The 17,421-nt window shown below is 39.9% G+C and overlaps 1 protein-coding gene across 1 annotated transcript in view; it reads left to right on the top strand.

Moving 5' to 3' along the window:
- SLC8A1 (solute carrier family 8 member A1) overlaps nucleotides 1–17,421 on the top strand; it is a 394,688-nt gene that overhangs the window by 7,993 nt on the left and 369,274 nt on the right. The window lies entirely within an intron of this gene.

Here is a 17,421-nt window from a genome sequence, read left to right as displayed (position 1 = left end):
AACTCTTTATTGAAGTCTAATATACCTACAGAAACACGTGGCTGTGCCGTTCAATTAACTTTCATAAACATAATTCACCCACTTGTCCATGTACCTGGCACCTAGATGGAGACACAGTACCATTATCAGCACCTCAGAAGATCCTCTGATAACCCTTTCCAGATGTATTTCCCCCAGGTCACCACTAGACTGATCGCTATCAGTGTTTTGCTGTTGCTGAGTTTTAAGGTGTGGAGTAGCCAGAGACGAGGCTGGAGAGGTGATGGCACGAAAAAGAATCTCCCTTATCTTGTTTAGAAGGTGGGAATTTGTTCTGAAGGTGGGGGCAGGGGAGTGGGAGAGTGGGAGGTGAGGGGGTGGGGGCACAGAAGGGTTCTAGCCAGTGAGTGTCACTAGATCTGTGACATCTCTTAATTTTGCATCTCCACTATTATTTCCTGACATAAAGTAGGTAATTAATGTCTGATGAGTAATTGAAAGGCTAAGTGAATATTCTTTACATAAGTAATGTATTTATTACTGAAAATCACATAAAAGTGTTCAACTACTCTAACAATCACATCTGGGCATAGGGGATCCAAAAAATAATTTTTAGATGATGACTTCATTCTGCTTGTAAGAACCAATGAAATAAACATGGAATGTGTTTAGTTCCCATCACATAGTAATTATTCAATAAATGGAAGCTGGTATCGTTATTCACTCGGTAAGCATTTAGTGAGCATCTACTATTTCCAAACACTGTGATTTCGTGTGTAAAATGATAACTAAGACACAGTACTTTCTCTCAAAGAGTCTGTTAATGAAGGGGCAAAGATGTCAGGTTAAAGGAGAGAACAAGTCCAGGGGTTGATAACAAGACAATTGTCGGGGACAAGTCAAAAAGCAACAGGAAACTGGGAGGAAAGGTGGAATTCAGGCTAGCATGTCTGTTCCTCCTTCAGTGGGTCAAATGTGTGATGTGGTCAAAGGGAAGACACATTGGGAAGATAAACCATGGGGCAATGAGTAGGAATTTTTCTAAAGAAAATTTTAAAGCAATTATCCCTTCCATAGGATAGCATTCGTTTCTAGGGTTATATCCACCTTGTCTGTTTGCCTTTGTATCTGTACTCATTGGCCTAGGATGAACTAAATGGAACCAGTCAGAATCTTTTTGGGGAATTGATATGTATGCCAGGAAAAGGAAGGATTTTATTTCTCCTGAGAAAGCCAGGATTAAGATGATGCTGAGAGATTGTGAACACAGTCTTTGCTGCTTCACGGTCAGAGTTTGATTTAGGATAGAGTAAAGCAGAGTGAGAAGGGAGAAGGAAGGAGTTGCTTTGAGTTTTTGATCCCCTGGGTATAACACCATCTGAAACCTGGGCCTCTCACTGCATCCACAAGGGGATGATATATTCTTATTATTAGACTTTGGTCAGGTCCCACCTGTGTAGGGGATGAATGAGATGGGGCCTTAGGATTGAAATCCCTGGGAAGTGGGCAAGGGGTGACTCCCAAAAGGGCCTGATGAGGAACAAACCAAAAGGTGACAGGTATCTACATACTTGTTGGAGGATTTGAATACTTCCCTTCCTTAGTGTGTTTCCCTGTCTTCCTAAGAGTCTGTACTGGGCAGTCTCTAGAAAATTCCCTGCCTCTAATAAGAGTCTCTGGTTCAATTACAGATCAGTTTTCAAAAACAAGGAAGGTGGATTTAATTTACATATTTCAAAGCACTGCATTTGCATCAAAACAGAGCACACATCAATCAAAACACCTAGAACTGAGGGAGATTTATGATTATGATTTATGGCAAATGTTTTATTATTACTTTAAAATGTTGGTCTTCCAAAGTGAGCAAGTGTGAGCAGTTATTTTTAACTATTTTGCTAATTTATGTTGCAAGAACTGAACATTATAGAAATAGTACACAAAGAGGATATATACACCTTACTGGAGACACCACAGTGCTAATGTAACTGCAGTGTTGGAAATACAGCTCAACCAATACCAACACAAACACAAAGTACAGGCGGACCAGGAGATAGAGGAAGACAGAGGAGGGCCAGTGCTTTCAGTTAGGGTGGTCAAAGGAAATGGAATTTAAATGAGGAAACAAATCAAGTGAATAACTGGGGAGAAGATTTCCGGATAGAAGGAAAACCCAGCAAGTATATTGTTCTAGGAACAATAAGGATCCCAGTGACACTGGATAAAAAGTTAAGGATTAGTCAAAATAAAATAATAATAATAATAATAATAATAATAATAATAATAATAATAATAATAATAATAATAATACATTAGAGATAAAGCTAGCAGCCAATTCATTGGGTCTTTGAGGAACACAGATTTGGAAGACCCACTCAGGGGACTTTAATTCCAAGAGTGCTAGGAGTCCATTGGAGGTTTATGAACTGAGACATGAAGTGAAATAATTTACATTTTTAAATGTAATTCCAGCTGCAAGAGAGAGGGATAAATTGTAGAAAGGCAAGAAAGGAAGAAAGAAAGAAAGAAAGAAAGAAAGGAAGGAAGAAAGAAAGACTCAAGCAGCAAGCAAGCAAGTGATAATAATAGATATATTATAGGTAGAGAGTCTACATAATTGGCCCCCTGAATCAGAACATTTTTGAGAGTAAAAGGGGGAAGTATTCAAAATTACACCAGAGCAACAGCAGTGAACTGAGAATGTCCCAAGCAAACTGGGACATGTGCATGCCCTAATTAAAGAGCTGTTTTCAATAATAAATTAATACTGAGTAAGTGTTCAAAGAAAAGCCAAAATTAATAGCTACCAAACTCTTTCACCAAATACTAGATTTATATTAATGGGCTATGAACTAAAAATAATTCTATGAGAGAGTAAACTAGGGATTACTAGGTTAAACCCAGGCAAACTGATTATTTACCGGAGTTCTTGGAGCTTTTAAGAAACTAATTTGCTTTGGGAACATCTAAGCACTGTTGATGGTATGCAATGTTTCCCAAAGTCATTTGACTATGGATTTTATTTTTTCAAGGAGATAATTAATATCCTGTGATGCCAGCCTTCCATGGAACTCAGTATGAGGAATAACAGTCCATGAGAAAGGTATGATTCAGGGACAGAGTAGAATGAATGATGGATATGATTCTAAGATTTGACCCAGACTTTCTAGTTAGATTGCTGGATAGTTAACTCAGTGGTGTGAAGAGCTCGAAAGTACATTTAGAAGCAATGTCTTGTTGATTTAGCTACTAATAAAATATCAAAGTTGTTCTTACCCTTGGTAGATGAAATGAAGACTTTTCTTATTTTGCATGAAAATCTACTACTTGCTGTGTGTTTGTGGTTCTATGGACTTGAGTTTATCCCTGGGGATTTTTAAAAGTAAAAACTTCTTGGTGCCCCTTCCTTCTCCCTCAGTAAGGACGTGGGATCAGAGTCAAGGACAGTGGGCCAGAAAAAAACAGATTCTAAATTGCCATAGACACAAAGGCCAGAAACACGCATGGGAAACTAAAGTATGTAAAATAGGAAGGTAAGATGAAGAATTCAGAAATGAGAGAATTATCTGATCTTGTCAGATACCCAAGCAGAAAGTTGTGCTGGGTCCTAAGACGGAGGCTACTGTTTGTGGCTGACTTCCCATACACTCTGATGGGAGTTGTGTGGGTGCGCCATCAGTCAGAATGCTTGGGAGCTGTCACCAGCTTCTAGATGCTGGCTTAATAAATGATCCACACATTCTTAAAAGGTGCTTAATGAATAAACCTCTCTAAGTTTCCTCTTATACTTAGTATTTCCTTACTTCATTAACAGAGGTTTGTTAACCTCTATGATCCTATAACTACTACTAACAATGGTAGCAAACACATAAAGCAATTTCTATGTGCCAGGCATTTTCCTCAGTACTCTTCCATATCTTAACTCATTAAATCCTTACAGTAACCTTATAAGCTAGATCCTATTATCATCCTTATTTTCAGATGAGGAAAATAAAACAGGGATGGGATAAGCAAATCCACCCAAGGTCACAGAACTAATAAATAGTAGAGTGGACAAATCTGGTTCCAGAGTCAATCCTATTATTCACGCTACTACAGGAAAGTGCATCACAGAAATTAATGGAGAAGGATACCTTTTAAATCTAGTATTGCTAGTTCCAACCCTTATGATCAGATAGAAACATGATTCCTATTCCAATTGACATCCCTTGAAGTCTCTGAAGACCAGCAGTTATTACATTTCTCTTAAACTTTATAGCTCCAACTTTTTAGTAGGTCCTCTTAGGACATGAGTGTGAATTTCTACTTAATTTAATGCCTGAGAACTCATGTTTGAATGTGCACTCACCTTCTATTTTATTACTTATTTAGTTGGTATGTTGTGGGGAGGGGGTACGGTGTTGAAATCCACAACTCAGTCAAGTTCTTTGCAGGTAATTTTGAGAGCTCCAGGTGCAGGACCTTGAGACCCACCCCTATTAAACTGCATCTTTTAAGATCTTTGTGGATCCTAAGTGTCATGCAGCCTGTTTTCATTCTTCAACTTTGGCATCTATTGCAAATGTAGTGAGAAGGCTCTTATACCTTCATCCAATACTCTTACAAAGTATTTGGCCAAAGCCAAGGACAGTGCCATTCAATACATCACTCAGTTTTTATCCATCCCAAGTCAGCAATCTTTGAACACAGTTGTTTAGTAAGGACTCCACCTAATTACATTATCAGGCAGTCCCTATTTCTCCATTTGGTCCATTTGATCCAACTATACTTTTGTATAGTTATGTAAAATATCCCAATGAAGGTCGGAAATCAGGTACCAATAGCATTTCTCTTTCCAGCTAGTTTTAGATCCCTCAGTGTTCACGAGGTTAGACTGACTTGACTTTGAACATTAAACTCTGTTTGCTTATTTGCACTTTCATGGCTCTCTTTCAATCCCCAGAGTTCCTCACAGAGTACTGACTGGTTCAACATTTTCTTATAAAAAGGTTCCATACACTGGAATGTAATTTACTTATGCAAAGCATCTAAACAAATTTAGAGCAGCCAGAAATTATTTTACCATCACTCTTATCTTTCACTCTGGTTTCCCATTACTAACATTTACCATCTACCCTTCGATCCATACATTCAACTGTCTATTCAACTCATGTCCATAGATCCCCTAACCAAAACTTAGCATGTTTCAAGTTTAACACATCATGTTTATTGCCCACAAAATTGCTCTTTCTAGTTTGTCTAACACTTTGATTATGCTTAGACTCCTTGAATTGCTGTCTCCCCATTATAACAAATCCCTAAACCCTATAGTTCGTACCTCTTGTATGTCTCTCATATCCATTACCACTGCCTTTGATAGTTTATAACATGAGTTATTGCAATAGCATGCTAAAAGGTGCTCTTCCCCCTTTCTGGCCCTTCCTGACTATCTCCACTTTGTTGCCAAAGTGATCTTGCTAAAACACAATTTTGATCTGGCATACATACATGTAAAGTCTTTTAATGAGTCCCTGTAACTTCCAGGAAAAAATCCAAATTCATTAGCATAGTACCAAAGGACCTTGGAATTACAGCCCCATCTACATTCCTACGTTTGTCCCTTTCTATCTCCCAATAAAGATTCTTTCCTTCTTTTTTTTTTAAATTGAAAAACAATCAATTACAATGTGTCAATTTCTGGTATACAGCACGATGTCCTAGCCATGCATATACATATGTATACTCATTTTCATATTTTTTCATTGAAGGTTATTTCAAGATATTGAACATAGTTCCCTGTGCTATACTGAAGAAACTTTTTAAAATCTATTTTTATATATAGTGGCTAACATTTGTAAATCTGACTCCCAAATGTATCCCTTCCCACCCCCTTTCCCTGGTGACCATAAGATTATTTACTATGTCTGCAAGTTTGTTTTTGTTTTGTAGATGAGTTCATAGTGTCCTTTTTTTTTCTTTTTCTTTTTTACATTCCACATATGAGTGATATCATATGGTATATTTCTTCTTTCTCTTTCTGGCTTATTTCACTTAGAATGACAATCTTCAGGTTCATCCATGTTGCTGCAAAAGGCATTATTTTATTTTTTATGGCTGAGTAGTAATCCATTATATTATATACCACAGCTTCTTTACCCAGTCATCTGTCAATGGACACTTAGATTACTTCCGTGTCTTGGCTATTGTATATAGTGCTGCTGTGAACACTGGGGAGCATGTATCTTTTCAAATTAGAGTTACCTATGGATTTGTACCCAGAAGTGGGATTGCTATATCATACGGTAGGTCTATTTTCAGTTTTTTGAGGAATCTCCATACTGTTTTCCATAATGGCTGCACCAAACTACAATCCCACCAGCAGTGTAGGAGGGTTCCCTTTTCATCACACCCTCTCCAGCATTTATCGTTCATGGACTTGAATGATGGCCATTCTGATTGATGTAAGGTGATACCTCAATGTAATTTTGATTTGCATTTCTCTGATAATTAGTGATACTGAGCATTTTTTCCTGTACCTATTGGCCATTTGTATGTCTTTATTAGAGAACTGCATGTTTAGGTCCCCTGCCCATTTTTGGGTTGTGTTGTTTGTTTTTTTGTTATTAAGTTGTATGAGCTGTTTATACATTCTGGAAATTAAGCCTTTGTCAGTTGCATCATTTGCAAATATTTTCTCCCATTCCATAGGTTGCAATTTTGTTTTGTTTGTGGTTTCCTTTGCTGTGCAAAAGCTTATAAGCTTAATTAGGTCCCATTTGCTTATTTTTGCTTTTACTTCTATTGCCTGGGTGGACTGCCGTAGGAGAACATTACTAAGATTTATGTTAGACAATATTTTGCTATATTTTCTTCTAGGAGATTTATTGTATCTTGTTTTATATTTAAGCCTTTAAGCCATTTTGAGTTTATTTTTGTGTGTGGAGTAGGAAGTGTTCTATTGCATCCTGCTTATTTTCTATTTAGAGTAGATGTTTCAATATTTCTTTTAGCATAGATCTCGTATTGCTGAATTTTTTTAGTTTTTGCTTATCTGTGGAATTCTTTATCGCTCCTTCTATTTTAAAGGATAACCTTGCTGGATAAAGTATCCTAGGTTGCAGCTTTTTCTCATTCAGAGCTTTGAATTTATCTTTCCATTCCCTTCTGGCTTCTAGTGTTTGTGTAGAGAAATTAGCTGAAAGCCTTATGGGGGTTCCCTTGTAACTAACTCTCTGTTTTTCTCTTGCTGCCTTTAGAATCATTTTACCTTTAACCTTGGCCATCTTGAGTATAATGCTTTGGTGTAGGTCTATTTGAGTTCTTCTTGTTGGGGACTCTTTGTGCTTCCTGTACTTGGATATCTGATTCCTTCTTTAGGTTTGGGAAGTTTTCAGTCATGATTTCTTCAAATACCTTTTCAATCCCCTTTGCTCTTCCTTCTCCTTCTGGGACCCCTATTATGTGTAAGTTGGCATGCTTTACATTACCCCATAGATCCCTTACATTGCTTTCATTGGCTTTTATTTGCTTTTCTGTCTGCTGTTCTGATTGGATGACATCCATTACCAAGTCTTCTTATTTATTCATTTCTCTGCATTGTCTAGTCTGCTTTTGACAGCCTTTAGCTTGGCTCTTATCTCTGCCTTTGAGTTTTCTGTTTTTAACTGGCTTCTCTTTATAGTTTCAATTTCCATCCTGAAGTAGTCTCTGTCCCTGTTCATAGTCTCTTAGTTCCTTCAGCTCTTTGATCACTCCCTTTTTGAAGTCACGATCTAGTAGACTGACTAGGTCTATTTCCTTGATCATTCTTTCAGGGGACTTTTCTTATTTTAATTGGGAGTGGTTCCTCTGCTTCTTCATTTTACTTATATCTTTCTGGCACTATAGATTATGGAGTATCTGTTAACTACTCTGGGCTTGAAGGTTTTTTTTTTTTTAAGAGGATGTGGAAATAAAACTAAAAAAACAAAAAAAAATTTTTTAATTTAAAAAAATTTTAAATAAGAAAAATATTTTAAATAAAATAAAAACAAACACAAATTTAATTTTTTAATTAAAAAAAATTTAAAAAGCAAAAAAATTAAAAACATAAAAAATAAAGTAACACAAAATATAATTTAAAAGTACGAGAGAGAATGCGTTCCTGTGTAGACTGTGCACCCCTAATAATTTTGTCGCCAGGTCTGTTTTTAGTATGGATGGTTGCCAGGTCTTTCTTCCATGTGTGTTGGCTGTTATCCCTTTGACTGGGGCTGTGGCCGGTGTTGTGGTGACCAGAGCACTGAGTGGGGCCTCTTTTTGTTCTGTGGTTGTCACAGCCCTGATCGGCGCCGGGTCTGTTCCCCTCTTGTTGGAATGGAGGCGCCCAGACCCATTTCTGAGCTACAGTGGGTAGTGGGTAGGGTTGGAGAGCTTTAAGTGCTCTTTGTTGACTCTGCCCTTGTCCCTGCTTTGGCTGCAGGAATGTCAGTGCACTGCTCTGGTGTCCCCTAGGTTCTCTGCCCTCGGGGATACCAGTGCAATTAGTGGATTTCTGGGGTGCTCTATCCCCTCAGTGCCTAGCCAGCGCCAAACGCCGCCCCTGCACTCGCCCCACTGCGCAAACTCCGCCTGCTCTTTCCAGAGGCCCTCGAGCTGCGCCACCTGGTCAGTGCAGCTTCTAGTGCCAGACGCCGCTCCTGCCCTCGCCCCACTGCAGGAACTCCACTTGGTCATTCCAGAGGGCCACAGGTCGCGCCACCAGGTCAGTGACGCTCCCAGCGCCGTATCTGAGCAGGGCAGGCGGGCCCACAGAACATGGCCACACCAGCCCTCAGCCCCGCTGTGTGCGGAACTCCGCTCCTCACTGTTTGTCTTAGAGGCCCCGGTCCACAAAAGCACCCAAGGAGCCAAACAGTCCCCTGTGCCTGGGGTTGTAAACAAATCTCAGTCTGTCCTTTGAGGTTTCGGAGCCCCTGGTTACTGGGTCAGGTTTCAACCCCACCTCCGCCTGAGGGCCGCGCACCAGACAAGATGGTGCCTGTGGCCAGGCCCTGCCTCTCTTCTCCCGAGAGCGCGCCAGCAATGGTGCGGCAGGCCTGTGGAGACAAAGGCTATGGCGCCCTTCCCCCGCGCGCACACCAGCAGGGTGGCTTTCCTTTTTTTTTTTTTTTTTTTTTTTCTGTATTTTACTGGGGAGCCAGGCTGTTCTGCTCTGTATACGCTCCCATTCAGGATGCACAGCTTGCTCTTGTCCCCTGAGGCCGCCTCTGTGCAGTCGGCGCCAGTCCTCCCCTCCCCCTCCCCCCACCCCCACCGCCTCAGGCAGCCTGTCCAGTCGCACCTCCGCTGGTTTGGTCTCGGGCTGGGGGTTGCAGGAACCCGTTGTGCCCTTCTCACTTCTGTCTGTCAAGGGCTGCTCTACACAGTGCAAGCCTCAGAGGTTCCCCTCCGTCCCCGCTGACCTCTCCATTGGAGACGGGGAGCCCCAGCATGAGAGCCATATTCCTCCTTTGCCGCTCCCTACCCGCGGGACAGGTCCTGCCCTTATTTCCTTTTTCTTCTTCCTTTTCTTCCCCCCTCCTACCAGATTTGTGAGGAATTTTGTCTTTTGAAGAAGGTGATGTTCCGTCACAGTTCAGCAGGTGTTCTGAGCGGATGGCTGGGTCTGTGGATGTCTCTCTTGTATTTGTGGGAGAGGGTGAGCTCCGAGCGTCCCTCTACTCCGCCATCTTGGCCGCTCCCCTCCCAGCGAACACCCGTCGCCCGGCTTTACCGGACTATTTACTGTTCACGGAAGTAGGGAGGAGTGGCTCAGGCCTCCGTTTTCTCACATGTTCATTACCTTTTTCTTCACTGTTTATTTTTAACTCTTTTCACTTAACAAAGCGTGCACTTGCTTTAAAACTCAGTACAAGAACCCTCCTGTCTGTGATGCTCCCCCCGTTACCCAGTTCTAATTTGTACTCTCCCGGTGTGTTCCTACTGCGCCGCACCCCGCGTCTGTCTCCCTGATAATGCTTAGTTAGTATCCTCAGTGCGCATTTTTCTGCCTCGTCATTCGACTTTAAGTAAGTTGGGGGTGTGTACTTATCTTACTCATCTTTAGATACCATACAGTGGGTGGAGTCCATAAATGTTTATTGAATAATGAAATGAAAAAGTCAAAATAATGCTCACTGGATGAAGAACTAAAAGAAAACGTACACTGAGTTCTGTTTTTCTCTTTATCTTCCACATGCCCCCAGCAGGGGAGTCTATCCCTTCCTCATTCAGCTGCAAACAGTTACTTTTTGGTTTTCTTATTTTTGTTTGTTTAGGAGGGAGGGAATTAGATTTATTTATTTGTTTGTTTGAATGGAGGTACTGGGGATTGAACCCAGAGCCTTGTGCATGCTGAACATGCACACTCTACCGCTGAGCTGTACCCTCCCACAACAAACTGTTACTGTCACGAAACCTACTTGTTCTTTACATTCTAAGGTCCACCTGATTAACTTATAAACAAATTTTTGTAGCATTACTCATTCATATGTTGAAGGATGTGTGGGCGTGGGCAGTCGATTAACTCCAAAATACACAGTTTATTTATTGTAAGGCTACTCGAAGTCACCCATCTCAAAAGCTATCCACGTCAGGAGCCCCAGAGAGGACTTACACGGAAGAGGGTGTAATTGAGATCTTTCTCTTTTAGATGATCTTTCTCTTTTAGATGAACTTTCTAATTATTTTATCTTCCAATTTATATTCACAAATATTCTGAGAATTTTGTTTTTTAAACTCAGCATTGGTTTATCTGGTTATAAAGGGCAAAAACAACACATGGTGGTAACAAGAAATTTCCACTAGCATTTTTAGCAACATCATCCAGATCTTGATCCAACTGTTTGAAGTACTTGTCATAAGCAGTATTTTCTGTCTTCAGATAGTTCTGAAATCCTTTTGGATAATACTTTGAAAAATAGATTTTAATCAGACAACACCAGACACAACTTGGGTAATACCTCCATTTGGGTCTGGAAACTTGTCTCAATTTACCAATGTGCCCATCAGATAGACCAGCTATTCCTAGTCATATTACCTGTTTATTTAGAGACATGTGGATATCCCATTAGATAGCATCTAAAAAATTAGATAACACCTAAAATGTGACTTAGGGCTTGTATTCTTCCACTTATTAGAGCTAAAGTGTCTCCTGCAAATGAAGTAAAAATGTTGAGTCAGGGATGGGTATCTCATAATTACTGAAGGGTTTCCCCAGAGCTCTTCAAATGTAGCCCCTGAATGGACTTTTTTTTTTTTTAAGCGTTTTATTTAAAAAAAAAAAAAAGATGGTGAGTAGGGACAAATTTCGGAGTTTGAGATTTGCAAGTGATAACCACTATATGTAAAAATAGATAAAGAACAAATTTCTTCTGTATAGCCCAGGGAACTCTATTCAATATCTTATAATAACCTTTAGTGAAAAAAAATATGAAAACGAATATATGTATACATATGCATGACTGGGACATTATTCTGTGCACCAGAAATTGACAAATTATAACTGACTATACTTCAACTAAAATAAATAAATAAATAAATAAGATAAAAGGCTATTGTTTGAAAAATCAAATCATTTTTGACATCTACCAGTCATTGACAGTCCTTTATAACAAAGTTTCACCCAATCAACGAAGGAGGTTAAGTCTTTAAACAAGCACCAGTTTCAATGCTTGGAGATTAAAAGGAAAACTATTACACTCAAAATCCTATGTCCTGGCCCCAAGCTGCAGTTCTGTCGCAAAGCAAATAATCAGCAAGTCATTCATTTTCTCCAGACCTTGGTTTCCTCTATGGGATGGGGAGGCTGGACTTCATAGCCACTGGGCTCCCTTCTTGCTGTGAAGTTCAAGGCCAGAAGTTGCAAGAGACAATGGAATAACAAACTTGTAACAAGGCTCTCATTGTACACGTTGGTGTTTTATCTACGGTCCCATCTGTGATTTGCTCCTACACCCACTCTTTGTTCTGGATATCATTTATCATTTTTACATAAATTGTCCTAGTCATTGTCATCTGATGAAGAAATAAGAAACCATAGTTGGAAAGGAAATAAACATATGCTTTAAGAGTTTGTCCTGTACTTGGACCCTTTTCTTTCCTCCTACACGTTTAATATAGAGTATGTTTTCCTCAGAAGACACTGTACTTTCAGATACAAAGAGAATAATAAAAAAAAAAGGTGATTATTATGACTTATTGATTGAGTTACTACCTTCTAGGCAGACAAGGCAGAATTTGAACATATGTCTGACAGACACTAAAATTTATGCTGTTTCCACCACATCTTCTGACTTGGATAATCATCGTTCAAAAAGGCATTTTTATTTCGTGAACATTGAAGAAATTGTGCCTCTGAACAGTCGTAAAATTGCATATTGATTGATATGTAACTTTTCAACTTGATCTTCATTTTATTTATCTTGGTGCTTATGTCAAAGGTAAACAGACAAATCCAGATCAGACTTCACCTCTAAGCTGTCTGACTTGTTGCTTAAGTTTAGCTCCAGTTCTTCATGTGTAAATGAAAGACAGTAATACAGACGTGACTGGTTTTGGTGGGGGAGGGATGGCCAAATGAGATAATGGGCAGGAAAACATAAAAGCATGATAGCTGGCAAACAGTTCCCCGTCTCTGTTTCCGTATGTATTTCCCTCTGCATTTTTCCTTAGAAAATATAACCAAAATCGTCAGACAGAAAGGCAAGAGCTCTCACCTCTGATCCCAGCTCTGTCAGTGGTTGACAGAAATTCCCTTCACAAATGAATGACATGAACTTTCCTGAACATCAGCCAAAGGAAAGATGGAACTTAATCGTCTCTAGGCCCCGTTTGGCTTTACCTGGTTATAATTTATGTAATCTCAAAAGCAGTTTCTCATGCTTGTGTTTCCTCTTTGGAACCTGGGGTTTATTTTTTAGTGTTAGCACGAAAAACATTTTTCAAAGGAAGGAGCTATTAGATTGAGGACAAACACGTTCAGGTACCTAAAAGAAATGACAAATGAAATGAATGGATCCGTAAAAGGCAGTGGGACAGCTAGACCTGTCAGGTCTGTCTGGTATGAGAATTTGGGCCAAATGATTCAAATATTTGATTGGAGTGATAGCAGAGGCTTTGCAGACTTAGAAGGCACACACATGCAATTGGGTAGATCAGATCTGATTTTATGTTTCTCAAAACTGCAAAAAGGGGAAACGTATCAATTGAAAAAAAAGGTGGGAGAAAGAAAATGAAGGGGAAACCCATTACAGATGCAGAATATAGCTCCTGACTATTTGTCCATCGATATGAATAATACAGGAAAGTAATAATACACTGGGTTATGATAGCAGGAGAACTGGGGGCTAGGCTTGGGTCTTCCATTCTCCAGTTCTGCGGTCGTGGTAAACTAAGTTTCATTTTCTGGATCTAAGCTTCTTCAACCATAAAATAAGAGCTTGACTCGGATGATCACCAAAGTTCCCTCACAATGGTTAAATTCTGTGCACCGGAGAAACTCAAGTGTTGTGCAGTATTATCCTTTTTTGTATGGAGAGAACCTCCTTTGTGTTAGTTTGTCTTTGGATCTTACAAATGCTAAATGGAAATTCTAGATTTTATCACTGGGCCTTTCATTTTCACGTTCTTATATTGAAGAAATAGAAATTGGGTGGGAAGTATAGTGAATAGCAGGGTTTTAAGTCCAGATTTGAGAAAATATTGCTGATCAATTCCTCTTTGTAGATTTGTAGATATTCTTATTCTGTGTCTAGTGTAATATATATGTATCTCTATAATATGATTAGCATCTTTGTTTATATGTTCCAACTAGATGTTAGTCATCATAAACTTTACTGTGCTTTTTACAGTACTTTTTGCTTCTTTTTGCTGATGTTATTAATACCTTGTGTTTGATATCTTCACTAAACTGACATAAGTCTTCTACTTTGTGTTTTGTTCTTGGACATCTCTGGTTCTCTGAATAGTCGTGGTTGTGACTCCATGACTCCTTCCAGTCCCCACAAATCATCTCAAAATATGACCATGTTATATTCAACTTTGCACCCTCAGCATACACACAGAATTTTTCACTTACTGACGTTTCATTAAGTACCTGAAAGACACTCATCTTTGTTTCCTTAACACTACTGGAATGCTGGGTATCTAGGAAGTTCTAATCAGTCTTGAATAAACACATTGGTAGCTGTAAGAAGAAGCACAGTTTATGCATTCCATGTGTGAGAGGAAGATTTAGAAAAACCAAAAAATAGAGAACATAAAAGGAATAAATGAAGGTCTGAAAACTTACACAACAAAATGATCTTGTGCTTATTACCTTCTGAAATGCTACAGCTTCTATTTGGAATCCAACTCAAGAATCAAAAGGTTAAAACAATAACAGGAAAGCAATCTCTCCACAGTTTCCAATGAGCCACATGTTTCAAAGTCAAGCACGTTGCATCTGCCCTCATAAATAATAAACACTCCGAGTGATTGATGATGTGGAAACGATGCATATTGTCGGTGGATATGAGTAAAATATCCCCACACTTTCACTAGTTTCTTGGTAGAAGAAAAACTTACACCTACTTAATCACATCAGAGTGCTCATGAGTGTGTCTTGATAGGCAAGGAAGAAACAGATTTTTGTGTTTGTTTTTAACACAAATTTAATGGCACAACAAAAAACGTTAGAAGCATATGGTAATGTCCCCTTCCCCTAGCCCCTGGCAACCACCACTCTACCTTCCTTCCCGCCCCCCCCCCCTTTTTATCTCCCCTTCCCCCCGCCCCCCCCCCCCCCGCCAACCTCTGGTAGCCACTGTTCTACCCTATGTTACTATGAATTCTTCAGCTTCTTTTGGTCTCCAGTTTTATTGAGAAATAATTGACATACATGACTGTATGCATTCAGGTCACACAGCACGATGATTTGATTTACATTTATTGTGAAGTGATTGTCAAGATAGGTTCAGCCAAATTCCATCACTTCATCTAGATACAACAAAAAGAAATGAGAGGAAAAAAGAAAAAGAAAAAATTTTCCTCCCTCTGATAAGAACTCTTAAGATTCACCATCTTAGTACCTCTCCTGTCTATCACACGTCAGTGTTAGCGCTACCCGTCATGTTGTACGTTACGTCCCTTGTGCTTATATCTTATAACTGGAAGTTTATGCCTTTTGACCACCTTCCTCCAATTCCGTCCCCCCAACCCCCCGCTCCCTCTGCCTTTGGTAACCACAAGTCTGATCTCTTTTCTACGAATTTGGTGTTCTTGTTTGGTTTGGTTTTGGTTGTGGGGTTTTTTTTTTTTGATTCCCCATATAAGTGAGATCATACAGCACCTGTCTGTCTGCGTCTGGCTTATTTCATTTAGCATAATGTCCTCTAGTTTCATCCATGCTGTTGCAAATGAATTCTGGGGATGGAGGATGGTGATGGTTGCACAATAATATGGACATCTTGAATACCACTGAGCTAACTAGACATCTAAAAATGGTTAAGACAGTTTTGTTACGTGTATTTTGCCACAGTGAAATAATTTAAAAAAATTTTTTTGAATCAGATATCATCATGTGAGGGTGAGTGAGTTTCCTCAGTTCACTTTGGGCTGTAAAATCTGAGCACTGTCTTTTTAATAAGGTGATACCATGTTGGTTCCCTGGGAATTCAGAAAAGTATTTTGTTGGCTAAAGTTGGGGGATTGTTTCTATGAGAGAATCCTGGCAAAAAACGTTCTGATCCTTTCCCCGCTCAGAGATCAACCCCGTGGACGTTTAGGAAGACATTTAATGGCTCTTGTTAGAGCAGATACTGAGGAGTTAAGTGCTGTATCCTTCTCCAGGGAAAGGACTGGGTCTGTCTGTTCTTCCGCCCTCAAGCTTCCTTCTCTCCAGTCTCCTTCCACCAAAGTGTTCTAATCCCACAGTGGAACTGCGTCTCTTCCGCCACTTCCCCTTCCAACAATATGCCACAGTCCTCTTCCCACCAGAATTGAAAATGCTGCTCTGGCATCTTAACAGAGTAACGCTGTATCAGAAAAAGTGAAGAGAGACGTTTGGGTTTGTGAAAAACACAGAAGCATGACCTTGGGGAGGAAGGTTGTTCCTACTTTCCTCTGCCTTGTACCCCACCTTTTGAGGACCCTGTTCTGCACCCAGTCTATACGTCACGTTGACCTTAACACAAATACTTTTGCATACGTATTTCCTTTTGGTTTACAAGGTTCTCATAATCCCATTTAAGCATGGCAAAATTTGAGGTACCTTTGTTTTACAGACGATGAAACTGAACAATCAGACAGACCTGATTTCTGATTCAGCTTCTGTTGTAAATTACTGGCAGTGTGTCGCCAGAGGCTGGTCTCTTCAGCTCTCTAAGCCTCGGTGTCCCCTCTGTGAAATGGGGGTCCTGAGAGTCTCCTAGGTCGATGCAGCAGCTGCGACATTTGCAAAGCACTTAATGCCCTGCCTGACACAAGGGTAAACACTCCATCAATGACAATTATCATCATCAGAGGATTACTGTTAGTAAAATAATGATTACCTTGTGGGATTCTGACACAGATCTTCTACTTCCAAACCCACAGTCTTTATCACAGAGCCATCCTCTCATACAGCACTGCAGTCTACACCAGTGCTGATGGAAGGCTCAGTCCCAGAGCACCGTGTATCCTCTCCCCACTGTCACTGAAATATTGCAATGAGGGGATGCTCAGTGACAATATTGAGAATTCTAAGACGAGAGCACAGGCCAGAAAAATCTCAGTCAAGGAAAGAAATCAGATGACACATCACTCTAAAATGACACAAGGAAAGAACGCCTGTGAGCTTAAGTAACCCTCACAAGTAAAGATGATTCAGGGTGGAAGGAAAACAAAATATAAATGAGGAGACCAGTGGCTTAGAGTAAAAGTCTTTGCTCTGCTTTTCCTCTCCCCACCCCCTTCCAGTTCCCCCCACCCCAGCCTTTGGTCACTTTACTGTTTAAAAAAAAAAAAAAAAAAGAGAAAGAAACAGTTGGTTTTGTTCAAAAGTACACTGTCTGATGAGATTTCCCTTTTGACAGTTAAAAGGGAACATGCTTGTTCTTTCCATGTGCTGAACAGACTCTCAAGAGAAAAAAGAAAGAAAGAAAGAAACAACTTGAGAGTGAGCAGTTTGGGAATCCTGTTGCAACAGAATGTGCCTGAATATCTATGAAATAAGAAGGCAAGTGTCAATCCTAAGAGCGTATTAATGACACAATCTCCTAAATTCTCTCATGGCAATTCCCTGACATTTACAATCTTTACCAGCCTTCTCAGTGAGCTTGGGGGAGAAGGGAGAAGAGGAATATGGATTTTAAAAAAACAAAACAAAACAAAAAACCCCTTCTCTTTCTTTCAGTCTATTTCTGTCCACAGAAGGTGTCCCCCTTGTGGTAACAGCAAAGGCTAGTCTGGCATTTCATCTTGTGATAT

This window comes from Camelus ferus, chromosome 15 (genome assembly GCF_009834535.1).
Source record: "Camelus ferus isolate YT-003-E chromosome 15, BCGSAC_Cfer_1.0, whole genome shotgun sequence".
Classification (NCBI taxonomy): Eukaryota; Metazoa; Chordata; class Mammalia; order Artiodactyla; family Camelidae; genus Camelus; species Camelus ferus.
The sequence above is the reverse complement of the archived record's forward strand: the minus strand, read 5'-3'. Positions and strand labels throughout refer to the sequence as shown.